The 16799-nt window shown below is 44.6% G+C and overlaps 1 long non-coding RNA gene across 8 annotated transcripts in view; it reads left to right on the top strand.

Annotated features, from left to right (window-relative positions):
* LOC132317114 (uncharacterized) overlaps positions 1-16799 on the top strand; it is a 61004-nt gene that overhangs the window by 22625 nt on the left and 21580 nt on the right. For 4 of the 8 annotated variants that reach the window (XR_009484007.1, XR_009484006.1, XR_009484001.1 and 1 more), the window contains 4 exons: positions 1807-1969; positions 8856-8961; positions 9388-9465; positions 15035-15194. This is a non-coding gene — a long non-coding RNA (uncharacterized LOC132317114). Of the gene's footprint in view, positions 1-1806; positions 1970-8855; positions 8962-9387; positions 9466-10840; positions 10894-12050; positions 12072-15034; positions 15195-16799 lie in introns of those variants that run through there. The other 4 variants (XR_009484002.1, XR_009484008.1, XR_009484003.1 and 1 more) reach the window with 4 other exon arrangements.

The raw sequence follows: 16799 nt of genomic DNA, 5'->3' as shown, positions 1-16799 counted from the left end.
GCATACTGCTAATTAGTTTAATGCTCAAGTTTTGGTTTGGGGGCACTGAGACACTGCTGGGTGTAGCAATTGGCTTGGTACGAGGCCTGACCAGCGCTGAGCTCATACCAATGCAGAGCGCGGCTCCATGAGATCTCTGCTAAGCCTCGCTGGGGACCGCACTTCTTAATTGGTAAACGCGTGTGTTTTATTGAGATGATGCTAGCTGCAAAGCATATCCTCGGCAACAGTGTGGCACCATTTTTTTCCACTTGGCTTAGAGGAGAAGAGCAACTGTTAGTAAATGCTTTTTATTGACTAGTCTGAGTGCTGCTGGTTGCTCGGCTAGTGTTCAATAGTGTCGGCTCTGGGCTTGAAACACTCAGCTGTCCAGCAAGAAGCTGGTTTCATTCCACACTCTGGTGGTATTTAAGGTAGGTAGCAAGAAACACCTCATTTACTTTGAGGTCGTTCCACTTTTTACGGGGGAAGGCACTCCTGATCTGCCTGTGTACCAGTGAGATCACAGAATCACTAAGGTTGGAAAAGACTTATAAGATCATCAAGTCCAACCATCAACCAACAAACACCACCATGCCCATTAAACCATGTCCCACAATGCTTCATCCACACGTTCCTTGAACACCTCCAGGGATGGTGACTCCACCACCTCCCTGGGCAGTTTATTCCAGTGTCTCACCACTCTCTCAGTAAAGAAATTTTTCCTAATACCGAGTCTAAACCTCCCCTGGTGCAACTTGAGGCCATTTCCTCTTGTCCTGTCATTCGTCACTTGGGAGAAGAGGCCAACACCCACCTCTCTGCAACCTCCTTTCAGGTAGTTGTAGAGAGATGGTTACTTTCGTTTGCCATCTGCCTGTGCAACGGGTTTTGGCTGCAAGGGAAAGGGCTGCGGTGGAGCACAAAGGCAGTCGCAGTTCTGAGGGATGGCAAGAGGCAGGGGAAGTCTTGGGGTGACTGGGGGGCTGCCTCTTTGAAAGGCTTCTCCCTTGGGCAGCTCATTTAATCGCTTCAGTATTGCTTAGCTTTTTGTCACGTGAGATTCAGCTCTTCCAGCTGCAGAGGAGCCAACGGTCTCAGTGCGGAGGTTTTCGGAGCCTCTGGCACCCAGTCCTTAATATACAGCTCCTTAGGAGATCCCATCCGACTCCTCGATCCCTGGCTGGGGACTGAAGCACAGGAAAACCGCTTTACTTGAAATGTATGGCGTTGAGTGCCCCCCTCCTTTTCTCTCCAACCCAGAAGACTGGAGTTATAAAGGGTATTCAGTCCCAAAACATCCTGGTGCGTCTAAATCCATCCCGCGCCAAGTTGCAAATCTGCTTCTGCCTGCATGACCTGTGTCACACAGCTTAATGCCAGGTAAAGAGAGAACGTGGCAGTGACTCATTGTCTTACCTTTGTCAGTCTTCTGAAAGCATTCAGCCAGGCTGGGTGTTTATTTTCAATCTGGTTTAAATAACTGGGTTAAAAGAGCGGCCTTTTTCTTTGAAAGCCTGATCCCAAGGTGTTCAAGGAACGTGTGGACGTGGCATTGCGGGACATGGATTAGTGGGCATGGTGGTGTTGGGTTGATGGTTGGACTTGATGACCTTACAGGTCTTTTCCAACCTTAATGATTGCGTGATTCTGTGATCCCACCTGAGTTTGCTGTTGTCAGCAGTCTGAAGGGAAGAGGCCTCAAACCTTCAGTTGCTTCATGACAGACAGGCTGGTTTCTACCTGCTGGGCTTGCACAGGGTGGTAGTGGCTGTTGCACTCTTTGCAGGTGGGATTTTAATGATTGCAACCTTTCTTCTGTTGCAGCCCATCCTTTCAGAGAGGGGGGAAACACGTGTGTGTGTCCATGAAGAGAAAGAGCAGGGACTACTTAAAAAGGGAAATGCACCAATGCCTTAGGAAAACAAAAAGTGAACCTGCAGACTTTGTTCCTCTCTGCAAGATGACCCGCCTTAGGAATGCAAATTTGGTAAGTGGCTTATTTTGTCTTCAGTCCACTGTCTCTTCATTTTATCTCAGAATACAAAATGTTCTCCTACTTTGGCATTTGCGCTGCTTTGATTGGGCTGGAGAGAACTGCAGGGCAGCCCCTTTCTCTGATGGGGCACTGAGACGTTTCAGCCCAAGATGCAGGAGAAGGCCCATTCCAAAAACATAGAGGCAATAGGAGCTACAGCAAAAAGTACAGCTGAAGAGCGTCTGCGTTCAAGAGGGTTCCCACCTTGGTGCTAAAGGAAAGAACTAAACAGCATGTTATCACACTGCCAGTTAGTCCAGCGTCTGGCCGGCCTTCCTGAGCACTCCGGGCAAGCGTGTGGTTGGGGTTCAATTTCTACACACGGGCAGTGCCTGAATTGATATTGTTGTATGTATTAATTCAGCAATATGGGAGCTTTTCCATTGGCACATCTAGCAGAGCAGCATTATTCTGTGTAAGACACAGCAATATGCTGGACTCCTCGCTTTGCTAAAAAAGGTAGAGCTGAGAAGAGCTTAAGTTTGAGCCCCAGCTAGCTGGACAGTGCCCATTGCGTGTTGCCTTTCAGTGAGATAAAGGACTCCACCTTCAGAATGACTTGGTCGTTCGACCACTTACTTTTTCCCTGGAGGTCTCCCCTTCTCCTCTGAATTTTTTTTTTTTTTTCCCCACAAATCCTTTTCCCACAAGGGGCCTCCCCATTTAACTTCACGCTAGCCTTCTGAGAAGAGTTCAGACATGTATGATGAGGTTGGACAAGCCGAAGAAGACCACGGATAGAGACTTTCTGGATAAATAGGTCACCAGGTTCCTTAGAAGCTTGCAGCAATCCTTTCTTCTCTTTCTCACATGGGTGTAGCCTGTTTGTCCTTATTTTGGGCCTTATTCTTAGTCCAGAGCAAGGAGGCAACTTCTCCTTGCAACTTTAATCACCACTGAGAAGTATTGGATCTTCCCTGAAAGAAAATAACAGATTTTTGCAAGCAAAGAAACAAAGTGCCCTGACAACCGCTGGAACAGACTTTCCTTTCAAGCAGGATGAAATGTTTTTGCCAACCCGAGGCTGCTTTGCTTTGGGAATCTCTAATAATGGGGTTTATAGTCATTGCCAGCTGAAATATTGTCAGTCCTCCAGGCTCCATTTGCAGGCATTAGTATGTGTGTAAATGAGAGTGTTCCAGACCAAGCCTCACACCATATAAAAGTGTATGGAGCTGGGGCTAGACGGCACATAGCATTAGCTAGACTTTCATTCACAGTGTGTTATAGTTGTGGGGATCATTCATTCAAGCCCCAGTTTTTGATATTTTTCATTACTGCCCAGGTTCTCTCCTGGAAAATTTTCAGCTAAAAATTTCACCTAAAGAACTTGTGAGTTCTTTTTATATATATATATAAAATTATTTTTTTTCTCCCTAGTAAGCTAGTGAAACAAGAGCAGTTTTCTCAACATCTGTCCTGTGTGATGTTTTTTTCCCACCGGCAAGACACTTAATCACTCTTTGTTTATGTTTCCCCCTTTTGAAACAGGCATTAAAGTGTTGCCTCACTAGGCAAAAGTGTGAGAAGGATGAATTTCATCGCACACATGAAAAGGTCAGATACTGAATAAGGAAACACTGAGCTCAGTATCTCCTCGCTGCCCAAGCTGTGGCCTGGCCATGGGAGATGCCAGGCAGCTCCTATCAGCCAAGGTAGTCCTACATAAACGATAGTATTTTTTTGTCTCAGGTTAGATGATGATCAGCTTGGTGCTGGCTGACAGTTATACTTGCAGCCTTTTCAATTTTTTAAGAAAGAGATTTTTTTACACTTGCTAAAGGAGAAGAAGTGGGGATATTTGTTCTACAAGTGCCTGCTCCAGACAAAATATTTCATCTCTATTTATATTCCTTCTTTCTGCAATGGCTGCGGTTATTTTTGTCTCATTATTCATAGACCGTTGGAGGATTAATTAAGCAATAATTTTGAGCAGGCCAGATTTCTTATTTAAAGGTTCCAGATCAACAAGGCAATGAATAAACAGGACGAACAGATTTAGCCAAGGCTTACAGTGTATTAACTTCATCTCATTTCTCATTAGTTTGGTATCGAGCTTGTCTTTTAGTCTGCTGGAGTTGCACTGTATGTAAAAATCTGCTCTCAAAAGCAAGTTGGTAGTTTCTGGGATTTATAAATATTGATGGTTGAATGTGGCTCCCGCTTGTGCATTGACATTTCACGCTGGAAAAGAAGAAAGTTGCAGCAGCTGTGCAGCATCCCAAGATCCCTTGTCACCAGCCTTCTTTGCTCCACTGTTCAGCATCTCTTTTCAGCGCTCCTGAGGACAGAGACATCTTTTTTTTTTTCATGGACTTGAACCTACTTGGGAAATAAACACTCTGCGTACATAAAGGTTAATAACCACTGTTAATTTTATGCTACTCTTGTTAAAACCCCTGCCTCTTACACGTGCCTTTATGCTCTGCCGTCAGGCATGGTCGGAGGTTGTGCTCTTCCATGGTCTTGGACCAAGGTGTCAGAGCTGTAATGGTTCAATTCTGTGAATTAGCTGCTTGAATTCCTTCTTGGGCCTGGACATGAGGAATAAATATGTCACGTATCTCTAAGAAGCGAAGCACACCTCTTTCTGTCTCTCTGCAAAGATCATCATGTTTAAGAAAACCAAGGAGAAGATACTTGCATGTGTTTATGTCTTATTGAGATAGAAGTGACACTGTTCTTAAAAGCAGAGGTGCAGAGAGCAATCCAGCCTATTGATTTTTGACCCAAGTTCTTTTGTTCCAAGGGAGAAGGTAATTCATCGTTACATGACACTGTGGTTGCATTAGACATTGGAAATCTGTATAGCAAGGCGAAAAGGAATGGCTGCCCTAAAACTTCATCTAAGTCTGCATCCTCTCTTGAAAAATCCCTGTTGCAGCTACAGAACCGGTGACATCTCATCGGCTCTGAGCAGGAAGTGTCCCAAAAGGGGGTTCTTGTGTGCTTTTTCTTGCAAGCTTGCACCTCGGAGGAGAGCGGCTGAGCACTGGACACTGCCTAACAACTGCCCGTGCAACAGCTTTCTCCTGTAATGAGCAAGTCAGGATGTTTTGTACTTTTGTGCTTATATACCTTGCCCTGTCTCAACAGCTCTTGTACCGTTGTCTCACCGTCAAAGCTTGCTGTTATGACAAATGCTGCAATAACTGCAGAGATCAGCTCTTTTAGGAAGGAGCTCCACTTGTACCCTGATAAATAAACAGAAGGGCTGTTTTGTAGTGCTTTCAGGGAGAGAATAAAGAAGTCATGTTTCCCCTCATTGTCTCTATTTATGAAAAAGGTTATCTTCTTTTCTTCTTGTTTTTTTCTGACCACTAGACCACAAGAGCAGCACATTATTCCAGAAATTTTCCCAAAACATGTTGACACTATCAGCTGTTGTCTGCCAGTGTCCACAGCTGCTGTGCTGGGAAAGGGAAGGGACCTGGTTGTTATCCAGTGACGGTTTGTTGCAGGCTTAGAGGCAAGGATACCTTTTTTTTCCCTTCCCCTAACTCTTTTGTTTATTCCTCCGAGGAGAAAGCAATCCTGTTTAGGAGATACGAAGGGGATACAATAGGGTAGAGTCAGTATAATCCTTTTCTCAAGGTAATTCAACCCTTACTGCAAGAGATTTCTCTTCATATGGGTGGATAGGAAGAGTTCTCTTGCCCAAATGCTGCTCAGTGGTGTGGGGTGTGCAAGCTTAAAACCTGTGACTGTCTGGCAACACAGTGGTTCCGTTTTGTCTCCTGGTGCCAGTGGAGACCATAAAAAATACAGTCTGGATCCAGAGATGAAGTCTTGCCCCATCTTGTCACACATTTGTGTGCATGTATGCCTGTGTCTGTCCCCCCCTTAATTACAGTTATACCCACTGTCTGGATGCAACCCAAAAGTCTCGCGGGGGCTCCCGTGAATTTTGTCAAAGTAGCGTCCAGATGGAAAAGAAACGCCCTGCTGAGGGAAGGGCTTCCAGATTCATGCTTTATTAGACTTTGGGGAAGCTGCACAGTGGAACCTGTTGGGTAATAGGATACATTAGCTCTGTTGAACTCAAAAACCTACCTGTCGGGTGTGTTTGGTTTTCAGATTGCCAACAAACCCCTCAAATCAATTAGTCACGCAGCTCTACTTGCAGTGCATGTTTTCCTGCTGTTCACAGGGAGAAGCCATTTTATGTTATCTCTAATTATTTTTGCATTCAGCTTTTCTTGCTGGTTAAGGCAGGCACTGCTTTTTGTGGGGGAATTATATCCCAGGTAGCTCCTGGGCTTTTCAAATCTGCTGTAATCCATGCTGAATATCTGCACTGGTATGAGACACTGTTTGTATCACTGTCTAACACACTTAATGGGGAAGGAGAGAAGGTGGCAACTGTTTAGCCTTCCCCAAAAACCTTTCAGACTACTCTTTAGGGTAAGTAGAAGTCCACTTCTTCCTATCGCCAGATCTCCATCACACTTTCCTAGATTCAGAACTTCAGAGTTCAGCTCAGAAAGCAGGAAAATGTGATTGTTTGGTTACACTGATTTTAGTAAATTGTTTTTATATGTATTGGTATATGCACGTGTATTGCCATCTGTTGTATACATGAGCCTCACACGAGGCAATGGGCTTAGCACCTGTGGGTGGTTTCCTTTTTTGGGTGCGCTCAAAGTTTTTTCTCTCCTCCCTTTGAAGAAATTTTCAGCTGTCAAAGATGTTGGCTGTTAGGTCCCAGCAGGAAGAGGTAACCCACTCTGATCTGCACTGGGAAGAGTCTGTGTTATCCCAGAAAAAAAAAAAAAGTATCCTGGTCTTACTGTACTAGAAGAAAGTGCCACTGCAGAATTCCATATGCAATCCAGGCATCAGCAAATGTTTTCTCTCCACTAACGGCCCATGTTTTAATCTTAGCTTTCAATCAAAGGAGATGATCCTTTTCTACCACAACCCAAAGGGATCTGAAGGACGTGGAAATTGCAACTTGGAAAGCTGGACTTCTATAGGGAGCTACATGCCTGTTACACGTGAAGACACAATCCTGTTTTCTCCTCTGCATTTTCTTCACCAGCCCATCGTATCTTTTTTGGTCTTACAGATTCTCACCGCAATGAAGTACACACAACATTTTTTTTTTTTTTTTGAGCCCATCACCATAGTGTTCACAAAGACCGTGCCTTAGTCCGAGGAGGTTCATTGCTCCAGGCCTCCTTCACCAAGGCAAAGAGGAACACATACGGGGGCATCACATGAGCGGTGGCCTTAAGATGCCACAACAGCCTGATGAACGACTGCCAGCTGCCAACAGCATGCACAGGCAGGAGCCAGCAGCCATTAGCCACACATTTGGTTTGCAGTCCTAGCAGTAAAATTAGGATTTTAGTCATTGATTTTACTGAACTAAAGCAGAACTTTTTATTTATCATAGCTCTCTCCCAGCCACCAAGCCAACGTAGGAAATAAAAGGGATTTATATTGAAAGCTCAGCCAAACGCACTCCTGTTCCCCCAGCATTCGATGGAATTGTGTTTGGCAGTGTCTCCCTTGATGGCTTGGGCTACACACCTCAGGTGTGTTTTCTCCTTTTTTTTGAAGGAGGCTCTTCTTCTATGAAAAGGGGGCTAGAGAAAGGGCTTGGTCCAGAGTGTGATGGGAAAATTTCAGGATATGCATTCTCTTAATGAAGTTGTTATAAAACACAGACTTCTAAAGAATGACTAAACAGTCCTTGCTGGCTTCTTGTAGGAGCAGCAGTTAGTAGGGTGAAGTTTGCTTGCAAAACAAACTGGCAAGTGACAGTCCTTTCAAATCTACAGCAATCCCTTCTTTAAGAAGCTGTGTCAAGCTTCCGCATCAGAGGGTAGAACACGGCCCTTGTTCAATAGCTCATGATCCTCTGCATCTGTGCTTGAGGAGAGAGCACACATATCCTTTATTTTAGCCATTTAGTCAATAAAAAAATAACAGTCCTTTTAGCGAGATGAATCCTTTTGGCCGCTATATATTTCACATCGGGAGAATTCCGTTATAGAGGGATTATATTGCCGTTATTGGTAAGATTTATCTGGGATGCACTTCACATTACTTGCTGTTAAGCATTTTCCTTTGCTGCAGAGATCTTCTGTGGTTTGGGGTGCGGGCTTCAAATCTGCGGCCGTATCGCAATGGGGTGGTTCAATTCCTCCTCTTGAAGGAAGCAATGCAAGGCCGGACACTAATTCTCCAGCAGTTATCCTGGCACTAGTTTGGATAACCCAAGCAAATTTGGCCATCCTGCGTCTGTGCCTCTTGCAGACCATTGTCCTGCTAAGGAAAATGACATTGAGGAGAACGTTTCAACTTAATTTGATATGTTTTCCCCAAAAAACATCCATTAGTTTCTTTATTGGCAAAAGTCTGTTAATGCTTCTCAGTGCTGAAGGGGATGCTCCCCATTACGTCTCACTCTCCTTCACCCACTTGCTCCAGTTGTTCCTCATCTCTCCTTCCTCCTTTTTCCCCTGTCCTCAGCTCCCTGTCCCTAATTCCATCCCTCTGTCATCTGTTAATGCTTATCCAGGCAGGAGATGGCACGTTTTGAGGCTCGCTCAAGCTGCCCAGTGTCTGCTCGGCCGCCTGGCAGGACGCGTGGCACAGGGGATAGCTGGACCCTTCTACTTAGCCCCAATTTTCACAGCTAGCTGCAGTTGATCTTTGAGATTTCTACCCTCCCTTCCAACTCGGTTGAAACCAGGCGAGCAGCTCAAACGCTGTTAGGAGGGGCCTTTCAGACAGCAACCGTGCAACCACACGCCCTTAAAAAAACCAGGGCCAGAAACATCCCGTTCCAGCTAAAGAGTAAGAACATAATAGGATGTTCTCACCCCAGCAGACTGTTCCAGGGTGATCTGTGAGAAGAAAATGGGAAACGCTGCCTCTATCTCTGCCCTGTCCGGTAGCTGTCCTAGGAGCAGCCTGGAACCTGAGATAATTTGGTAATTTCATTCTTATGACTTCAGCTCCCCTTAATGACCTTTAAAATTGATTTGCTTCATTTGCTTGGGTTTTTAAGAGATTATGCTTAAGTAATGCTTTGCTGCATTTAATGTTTTGTTGTATTTTAATTTACCGTGTAATGACTCTCTATATTAAATAATAGTAACAACATCTGAAATTATTAATCAACAAAAGATGACAGACAATGCATGCTAAGTTCTCTCTATATTTTGAATCGTTTATCTCCCAGGTAACATGAGAAAAATGTTAAATCGTACTGAAACACATTCCTCAGCTGATGTAAATCAGCTAATGTACAGCAGCTGAATTTCTGGCCCATTATGTTTTTCCATGAAAGATGTCTTTGCCTTCGGAGTATTAATTATCCATGATTCTTTTACTTTTCTTGTTTTCTGCCTCTGCAGGTGCTGCTAATTCTCCCAACGTCTTCCAGAAATGGGAAAAAAGGATCTATATTAGGAAACGTGTTCTTCCTTTCTTCAGTAAGCTGCATTTTCATTTTTGGCACCCATATTTAAATCCTAATGCACATACACATATGAATGATGTGGATTTTACTGCTGACAGTTTTAGATCCTACCATGTATCAGCTGCATAGACAGCTTAACCCCTTCTTGCTTTAGCAGAAGACCATAGTTTTTTTGCAAAAGACGACGATGGCATGCACTTTGTCACACACTGCAGAGAGGTCAACAAACTGTCCCCGTCTTCAAGTCCTATCCCCCAAAATCAGTTAATTCAGATAAGAAATGATGCAGCAAGCCTGGTTGCTGGAGGGGGGATGGAGGGAAGGCTCAGAGCCCCTTACCCCGCAGCCTGCTGGCACTGGCACATGCACCAAAAGCTCCCACACATGGGACATGGTTGCGGAGGCTTCTTTCCCCTTCCCTGATGCCCCCTCCAGCAAAGCTCAGGGTGAAGCCCGCAATATCTGAGCTCTGGCATAACCTTTCCGTGCCCCGCTGTTGTACGTGGGGGGCATTTTGTGCAAGAGGGGGTTGTATGCCAGGGCAAGGAGCACCCCGTGCTGCACTGGAGGCATTCATCACTGGTGACCTGCATCCAACAGGCACGATGGGGGCCACAGCCATGGGGGACACCCTCTCCCTGTCACCCTGCGGGTGCCATTCGCCACCCCACAGCGTTTCCCCTGGGAGCCGTGGGGTGCGCAGCCTGGACGGAGCCGGGGAAGAGGATTAATCCTCTTGTCTCTACTAGATTTTAATTGGAAGGGAATCTGTCTTTGACTTAATTTCCTCTCTTGTCTCAGCTGAAGTATAGTGGATCAAAAGAAATGCAAATTGAAAGCGAATATTTTGGATGTGCCTGATTTTAAAGCTGAACATGAATAATCTTTCGTGCCTCTGACTTAATGTCTGTAGCATTTTTCTCACAAAAGTCTTGAAACAACGAATATTTCCTGGTGTGACAAAAAGAATTTACTTTTCATCAAGCAAGGAAACCTGAATGATGCCGTCACAGTATTAAAATGTAGCTACTAACTGCCTCATGTTATCAAACCTGACATTATCCTTTACGTTAAAATACCGTATGTTTTATTTTATAATGAGAAGGCAAAGACCGAGTTACTACAAAGTATCAAGGTACTGTATGTGGGCTGCCATTATACAGCAGGGGTTATTCACAAAGAAATTCAATTGACTGATTATCAGGTTATTGGCTAATGCAATTTAGTATAAAATCTTTCTTTTCCTTTTTCGTTCCTTTTCCTTTCCTTCCTTGTTATTTTGAATTACAGCACCGTGAAAGTATTTTTCAAGTGGTTAACTTGAGTTTGCTTTCCAACATCTCTTTATTTGGGAAGAAATGAATTCAATGGTTCTGGTTTATTTTTAGTGCTTGTGAAAATGAAGGATAGTTGTGCCTGCACTACAAGAAGGGTGATTTAGGTAAGTGTCTCTGAGGCAGCTTGAGTCAATTTACCTTAGACTTGTCCTGAAATTCTCTATTGCTGTGCTGCAAACCTTCCCAAGAGAAAAGATTTACTCTTGCTGAGCTGTACGGGAGTAGCGGGTGGTTTTGCTGGTGTCCTCCATTACGGCTGAAGAAAAGAGGAGAGGAAAATGCTATGCTGATGGAACCACATCAATGGGGAGGACAAAAGATTAAATTTTTTTTCTCTCCACTTATTCAACCTGGGGGTGATGGATGTCAGTTGTGTCATCTGCAAAATGCACATTAGACTCAGCCAAGAAATCTCTAAGGTGGTGGTGGAGTCACCATCGCTGGAGATGTTCAAAAAACGTGTAGATATGGCACTGCGGGACATGGTTTAGTGGGCATGGTGGGGCTGGGTTGACGGTTGGGCTTGATGATCTTACAGGTCTTTTCCAACCTTAATGATTCTGTGATTCTGTGATTTTTTTTATTCTCTCTGCTCAGCCCTAGCTTGGGAAGGCCCAAATGTATAGATGGAGAAAAAAAAACCCCACCTATCTGCTCTGCCATTCAAACCATACTGTCCTGAGCACTTACTCCGGATCTGCCCCATGGAACGTATGGGAAGGCAAAGCCCTGAGCTGAAACAAAGGGAGAAGGCGCAAGGGCAAATGCCATTTTTCCATTGCCTCGGCACTTATTTATAGACTGGGAGGAATAACTTGTGCCTGCTCTCCGAACAGAGCCATTCCTTTGCTCATGCAGAGACATCTCACAGGCCTGTGCTGTCTCCGAGTCGCTTGTTATCAACTCTTACAAGTGTGGGGGAAAGCAACAAAATCATGACAATGATAAATACTGCTTCTTCACGCGCTTACACGATGCCAGCCCAGTTTGTGGTCCAAAAGCACCACTGTGGTCTGGCTCTGAGTAAACAGAGCTATTAGCAATCACAGGAGGCCGACAGGTTGCAGGTTTAAGCTGACCAGTTGTTACAGAAAAACAACAGATTCCTCCTCACTTTTTTTTTCTTTTTTCCTGGGCTCCTTTTATTGCTGAATCTTTCACACTCCGGAGAAGAGCACTGCTGTTGCCTGGTGGCTAAAAGCAAAATCACATAAAGGGGGAAGAGAAAGGATAATAAAACAAAGCTGTCTCTCATTCCCAGCTCGATAACAAATGCAGCGAGCGATCCCGTAGGCGCACCAGGTAGTGCCCTGGGCTGGCACAGTGCCCGTCTGTGCCATCTGCTGAGCTTCAAACCTTCTCCTGCCTCCCGCCCTGCAGAACCTCCTGCAGCCAGGTGCTGCTTTTCTGCTGAAATCACTGCGGCACGCAGCCAGCCCAGGTTAGCAGTTTGATAGCATTTGCTACAAAAAAGGGGAAAGGCGGGTGCATTACATCTTCGTACTTTTGCAGTTACTATCTCTGTTATGGTATTTGTGAGTGTAATAGGACACTTCTCCAGCTATTTACAACAGGTCGGCGCAAGAGCCCTGCTTCCCATCCGCCATCTCACTGGAAACGTGGATATTTGGCTATTTTTGTTTGCTGAATGCAACTTTAGATGGAGGCTAGTGAAACAGCCACATTGGAATCATTGATGTGGTTAGTGGGTTGAAGGAGAACAATGAATAAAGATATGTTGTATATATTATGAGATGCAGGACTCAAAATGATGGGCTGTCATATAAAAGTGGGAATGAAATAGGAAATTGAGACCCAAAAAAAGGCAGTAATAAAACGCTCAGTATTTTATTCCATGTCAGACGGTTTTTCTTCTATCTAAACTGGCATATTTCCTAAAACAATATCGTTTAAGGAAACAGCTGGTCCATCGGAACACTTTCCCTCTGCTGCGTATCATCTGCCCAGCATTTTGCTCTCATCAGAAAGGTAAAGAGCATGAGTACAGAGCGAGGGCTGAAGGGAAAAAAACCTGTGCCCCTACACAACAATGCAGCAACTCCAGGCAAAGTCATAGCAGTATGAGAGAAATTCACTGATAAATCCAGCATTGGCATTTTCAGCAGGAGAGAAAATATGTCCCAACTCTCATAATTCCTTTCAGGTTTTACGAGGCCAGATCGTCAGTACTTCAAATTAGTAAGAATGTAAGAATAGTGTCTGAGATTACTGTAAAACCATCTGATTTCCCACAGCGCAAGAGATTTCCAAGAAATTCTGTACAATTCATAAATAGCAGATCTAGAAGCCTTCCATCACGTTGCTCTAGTCTTAAAAATTGCAGATATAAGATCTGGTACAAGATACTTTGGAGTGCAATGTGACTCTCCCCTTTCAGGAAAAGCCTATTTTTAGGGTTGGAGCATTAGGTTTTAGTTCAACTTTGGCTGGTCTGTGTTAACGAAGAGTTCAATTTAGGAGGCCTTCTGCCTAAAAAAATTACTAAAACATTTGGGGCAGTGCCCTCTTTCTCCACAGTAGAGTTTAACATCCAGGCTCATAACCCTGAGAGCTTTCTCCTCTGGCATTTTACCTTTTTGGTTATCTCTGGCTGCAAAGTTGGGAACCTTAGAGAGGTACCGAAATAAAAAGCAAGGTGAATGAAAGAGGTGTTTTGCCAGGAATAGGACAAGTTTTACATAATGGTGCATTTAGACTGCTTTTATTTTAACCTGAATGGGCACGCTGTACTTGCAAGAATTGCAGATACCTGATGTTGGGTTTGAAGTCTTAGGTAGACACCTTAATAAATAGCGTGGTATTCAGAGAAGGTGAGTACTGAGTGGCACCTAGTGAGTTACTAACCTTTACTTTATTCGTTTTATCATCTATCTTTCTTGCTAAATTTCTTGTGATCGCAAACGTAACCCACTAGTTCAGCCGATTTTCTTCTACAGCAGCTCTGCTTAATCAAAACCAAGGTGTTCAAGGCAGACTTGCCAAATTCGCCCACGCTGATCTGGAAGTCAAATACCCACATGTTTTGAAGAGTGGAAATGCTGGAACCTGAGTATCTCACTCAGAGCTGTTAGCTCTTTTCACCTAGCACCTGTATTGCCACTGCTGCTCAAAAGCCCTGAAATCTTTTGAAAAATACAACTCTAAATGTGCATGCTGAGCAGTTAAAAATTAGGCTTTGGGTTCTTTTTGAAAGCAGAGATCTGCAGCTCATTCGGATAAAGTTAAGGTAACCACTGCATCTCCCAAACTCTACCAACATGATGCGGATAGATGGGAAAAAATGCCAGGCAGCCTTGCATTGAGACACTTAATTGCATTTTTGCTAAAAGCACGTCTTCCAAAAAAGCATACAAATGTAACTTTAAAACTGTTTAAATTAATTGTTTTGAACTTTTTTCTTTCACTAAAATAGAAGTCAATGCTTTTACATTTAAAAAGCCATCATCTCAGTTTCAAGAGGTTTGCTTGAGGCTGTAAACAAAAATACAGAACAGCTGTATTACACAGGCACGGGAAAGAAACTCTAGTATCTTTTCCCCCAACATACATGGAGAAGCCATAGTTTCTGGTCTTGCTACAGTTGATTTACTGCAGTTTTAACTTGGCAATCTGAAGTCATATGTCATAGGCTTACGTTGCTTTAGTTTTACTAAAACTTCTCTGTCTCTTACGCAACTTGGTATCAGCTAAAGTTGGGTTCACTAGTTTTTCAAAAGCAGGACGACAGGGTGAGGAGCCTCCTGGCTCCGCGGTCGTGGCTTCTCCTTGGGCTTGACGCTCAACTGAGGCAGCAGCCCCAGGAAAGGGTGCTCAGGGCACTTCCTCAGCCAGCCTAGCTGCAGCTGCAAGAAGAGCCTACATCAACCTCAGGACTTGCTTGGGGATGGCCGCATTGCCTTTGGAGGAGCTTTTTAAGGGGCTGCAGGGCTTCAGACTCTCAGAATTACAGCGTGGTGAGATCAGGCATTGCAGTTATTTTGGAGAGGCACAGCATTCAGTCTGGGCTAACTGGAAATGGTTCGCTTTTCTCTTTTCCAAGCAAAATTTTATTTCAGCTTGGCTTAAGGCATTCTGTTCGATCGCCACCAAGTGTTTCAGGTTGCTCGTTTGGGGGTTACTGCTATAGGTTGTGCCCTTTTCAAGTGCCACCTCCAAACATTTCTCTTTTAACTCATCGGCACGCTGTGCTCCAGTGCATCTGATTTTTGCCTGCCTCTTTTCTAGGCAAAATTGCGCATCAAACAACCAGAATTTGCAGTTTCCATCTGCTACAAGCTGGGCCTTGGGTTGGAGACATAGGGCAGCAGGCTGCTGCTCTCTGAAGGAGCACAGGATTTAGGATCTATCTGCACCACAGTACGAAGAGTTCGTTTACCTCTTCCTGGTAAGTACATGCAATGTGGACACACCTGTAGCTTTTATGTAGATCTCCTTTAGGTGAGCATCTAATGGTCTTCTCCAGAGGCCCCCTTGAGACTACGTGTCAGGTGAGTACATCACATAGTAGTCCTAGTATACGTTGGAAGTGTTCATATAGTAAAAGCTGCTCAGGGTTTCTGCTAGTTGTGCTGGCCACATCACTGGGAGGTAGATGGTGTTGTGGAGAGCGTGCAGCCCGAGCAAGGTTGCATGGGGGCACTTGGGCTGATCTGTTCTGTTGGAGTTGAATTATAGCCTCAGAGCTGCGCGTGGAATAAAATGTGGTGTAGAGGACCGCAGGGCTCTTTTCCCTGAATGTTGGAAATCCCTTTCGACAGACACAGGGAAGCTGGAATTGCTGTACGGCCCCCTGTACTGATACAACAGTGTTACTAACATTTAAACAACAGTTTAATTTTTCTGGGGAGAACATATCTTTAAAATTTCTGGGGAGAAAGCAAAGCAAACCTTCAGAAAACTGCAGATGGAAAGCTGGCATTTACATAAAATGGAAGCATGCTGCAAATCATTGGAGAAAACCTATATTTTCTTGACAATTATAACAATATTAGGTAGCAGTGAAGGTTTCCAAGGCAACCTGGCCACGGGTGCATTCATGTGGAGTGTGTGTGACTACCTGCTTTGTCAAGCCAATGGATGGATGTCAGAAGGTGGTGTGTTGGGGGGGGGTACGTATCATTTCATCAATCTACACTAAGAACACTATTTAAAAGCAGAGTTGGGGTTTTTTTCAGAGTATGTCTGATTGCGCCGAGCATCTCGCTGCTTTTGTTTCTAGAATAGGCAAGACAAATGCGTGGCAGCCAGACTGAAGGCAGCTGGCTGGTGAGGTGTCCCATGGTCATAAGAGACCTTCTGGGCAAGTTAGTGTGGAGTCTGCTCGTAGATTCTTTGTGGGTGTAAATAAATGTACAGCATTTTCCCTGAATAAGCTTTCTTCTTCCTTTTGTGCCTAAACTGATGCCAGCCTGTATTTCCCGAGGTGCTAAATCAAAAGGAGCCTTCCAACACCTCAGCTTTCTTGCCCTCAATTTCAGTGCTTGGTACCATCTTGCCTTTGCCTGTCCCTCCTCATTCCTCTCCACTGCATCTCCGTTTGGTGTACGGGAGCTTTCCTGGCCTCTCCGGCTGTCCTGCGCAGCGCAGAAAGTACAACACACAGTGTGGTCTCCCATATGTTGTTCTTCAAGCCATCACTCTTTTTGCCTCTGAAGAGTCATTGCATTTAAGTGTCGTGCAAGGACCCCCGCTGTCAATCTCCAGGGAATTCACTGCCTTGTCTTTGGCCTTGTAAAAACTTCCAAGAGCTGCAGATGCAGTTGGTTTAGGAAAAAAACCTCAGGGCTGCAGAATACCTGATACGGGTGTCAGGAAAATAAAAAACCACCCCCTAGCCACCCAAGGGAACTGAGAAAGGAGTGTGGGTCACGTTCATCAGTCCTGACCACTTTCCAGATCACGGGGGCAGGTGCGACACAACCATGATGCAGAGTAGCCTGTCCCTCATTTTACCTTGCAGGTCTGTGCCGGTATTACAGCAGTGCAGGTC

This window comes from Gavia stellata, chromosome 5 (assembly GCF_030936135.1).
Source record: "Gavia stellata isolate bGavSte3 chromosome 5, bGavSte3.hap2, whole genome shotgun sequence".
In the NCBI taxonomy this organism is placed as follows: domain Eukaryota; kingdom Metazoa; phylum Chordata; class Aves; order Gaviiformes; family Gaviidae; genus Gavia; species Gavia stellata.
The sequence above is the reverse complement of the archived record's forward strand: the minus strand, read 5'-3'. Positions and strand labels throughout refer to the sequence as shown.